This window comes from Pinus tabuliformis, chromosome 5_2 (genome assembly GCF_031772625.1).
Source record: "Pinus tabuliformis cultivar Carrire ecotype Pingquan chromosome 5_2, CPIR1, whole genome shotgun sequence".
Taxonomy (NCBI): Eukaryota; Viridiplantae; Streptophyta; class Pinopsida; order Pinales; family Pinaceae; genus Pinus; species Pinus tabuliformis.
This window is the reverse complement of record NC_142306.1, coordinates 893,841,158-893,844,087: the sequence shown is the minus strand read 5'-3', so window position 1 is coordinate 893,844,087 and position 2,930 is coordinate 893,841,158. Positions and strand designations below refer to the sequence as shown.

Sequence of the window (2,930 nt, the reverse complement as noted above, 5' to 3'; positions counted from 1 at the left end):
TACAACCAGTTGTTCTGACCCAGTATCAACCTCTCAGCAAGGAATCCCCTCTTCACCTCATACAAAGCTTAGATCACCCAATAATCTGATGTTTGTCTCAAGAAACCAACAACAATTCCTTACAATATGCAAAATTCCAGCCTCTGGATCTCTGGGATGAGGGATCCATATATAGATATCTGTAAGGGAGATGAGTCAGCTTGTGATTTGATTAGTGTCTTCCCTCTGATAGTTCTTGCTTCCACTTGGAGATTGATGATCTCTTACTCATCCTTGGTCAAATTAAGAGAGGCAAGTGTCACAGGAGAAGTTTCTGGAAGCTTCCATTGCCTCTCCACCTCGCGGAATGACACTGCCATTTGTCATTTCTCGCCCATCGCACCCCATAGAAGGGATTTTTGAAATGCAACACACCCACATAGTGTATTTAGGTGAGATGCAACGCACTTGGCCTGTGGAGCAGCTGAAATGATCCTGTTTTGACCAATTCTGAGCAGTTTTTCATCGAGAACTTCTAGGAGAAGTTGTAATCAGTTGACCTTGTTCCTTTAGGGGTTAGAACAACACTTTTAGGGACTTAGGAGCCCTTGATTTATGGACATTTCATGCTTGGGGTTGTAGTGCCCAAAAATGTTTATAACAAGGGGGGTGCGTAAAAAAAAAATTGGACCCTATATTAGGTTGGGCAAACCTACCTATGGTTTTTGGTCCATGGTTTTGGACACGATGGTTTTCAGTCCATGGTATTGGATGCTTTGGCATGTATAAATATGTATTATAACATTGAAATAAAAATAATGAAAAATCAAGCTGGTAGTCCTGGTTTTGGGATCCAGGGGAAAATCTCTATGCATATGTGTTTTATGTGTTATGCTCTCACATTGTTTATTTTCTTTGTTTTAGAATTCGTATGCAGGTAATTTTTGTACAAGTTTAAAACCTACACTTGTGATGCTCCTAAAGCTAATTGATTTAAGTACCATTGCCAAGTCTTTCACTGTTTTCATTAATCAAGCTAACTACAGAGAAAATATAATAGAGTCACAAATAAAAGCTTAGCCCGTATGCTCGCTGTCAAAGACAATTAACATTCCCATAGAAAAAAAAGGAATCAATAGTTCTGGTGGCTTAACCAATAGCTAAGCCCACTTCAAAATTCTAGCCTGCCTGTGAATCTGTTTACAACAGAGCTCGCCAAATTTCTATAGCAGGCATAAAAATCTCAATAGGCCCTTCACAAGCTTCACGACTAGCATAAAAATCTCAATAGGCCCTTCACAAGCTTCACGACTATACTATTGTATTGCTTGCTTGCTTGGTCATCTAAGGGGTTGAGGGTTCTATATAGTCTGTAATCATGCAGAACAAAATAATCCTATGCATACTATATTTATGCAACAGCCTCATGATCATATTACAGATAGAGGACAACAAAATAATACCATGCATACTAGTAGTTATGTAGCAATCTCCTGATGCTCATATTACAGATAGAAGGCAATAAAATTTTCATCTTTCCAAAAAAGGTGGAATATGGGCCTATTACAGTCTGATAGCTTGGTCTTTCCTTCATCTGCTCGAAGTAATATATAAGACGAGGATGCTTCCGAAAATACTCTTTGTCCAACTTCAAAACCTCTATTCTGGCAAGCACAGGGATAAATGCACAATCTGCCACAGAAAACTCAGCTCCAGCCAAAAACTGTGTGTTTGTAAGTTGTTTCTCAGCCTCATTGAGTAGCCTTATAAGTTCATTCGTGTTTGAAGCCAAAGCCTCCTGATCCTTCAACATTTCCTCCATGGCATGCATGGTTTGAAGTTTGTTGTGATATTTTTCTGCCAAATCAGGATTTTCCACAAGACGAGTAATGACAACTTGCCTTTTGAATTTGCTAAAAAAATGAATAGCGTGATCACTTGGACAGTGATTTAGCGTGAGAGTTTCGAGTCCCATGAATCAATCTTCTCTAGGCACTCCTAGACCTTGCTCTAGTCTACCCTTTCATGGCCTAAAGGCTTGCCAATCTTGACAAGATGCCTGTTTACCAATAAAAATTGAACGGATACGAATCATTAAATAGACATCAATAAGGCCTCTGAAAATAATTCAAATATTATACATTCTGTAGGTGAAAGAAACTTACCGAATCATAGTCAGTGAGTCACAGAAAACTTGATCTGCAGTGATTAGTACAGGAATGCTACCATTAGGACTTTGCCTGAAAAACTCTACATCCAAATTCCTTCCTTTGAAAGGATCCACAATGTGGGGGTTATACTTCGTATTCTTCTCTTCCATCACCAAGCATACCTTTTGGCAGTCAAGTGAAAGGGGATGGTAATAAAAATCCATCATATTGAATGCCTTACAGTTCACAGACTTTGCAATAGATAATTCACAGACCTGCTTCTTACTGCTCTTTCTGACAGCAATGAATGTGATGCATATAGAAATGTGAAAGGGAAAAATTAGGCTGGTAAATTATTCTCAGAGACAGGACAGGTTTTTTCATTCAGTATGTAATCTATTATAAAATCGCACTTTGAAGCATTCAATTACTGGAAATTGCAGTTGTTTCTCCCTACCTTTATCTGACAATAGCCATTTTTTACTATATAGCAAGCAGTTGCAAGCTAAATATGATATTAACTAATTTGCAGTTGCTGTTTTTATTTCCCTTTTTCCAATAGTTGGATACTAAGTTAACGCTATCAGGGTACATCTATGGTTGTCCCAGAAACAAGGGGGTCTCGTAAATCTTAGATTTGATGTATGGTTAGGTCATGACCTAAAATTAGATTAATATATATATATAATATGTCAATTTTAGAAGATCCGGAGAGTATACAACTTGATAGGGGTAATGACATATAGAGTATACTAAATATATGTAAAAAAAAGCTATGCAAAACAAATGCCATGGAGATTA

General features: G+C 37.7%; 1 pseudogene; it reads right to left on the bottom strand.

Moving 5' to 3' along the window:
* Positions 1-1,130: 1,130 nt before the first annotated feature.
* Positions 1,131-2,356, bottom strand: LOC149162175 (glutathione S-transferase TCHQD-like; annotated as a pseudogene).
* Positions 2,357-2,930: the final 574 nt, after the last annotated feature.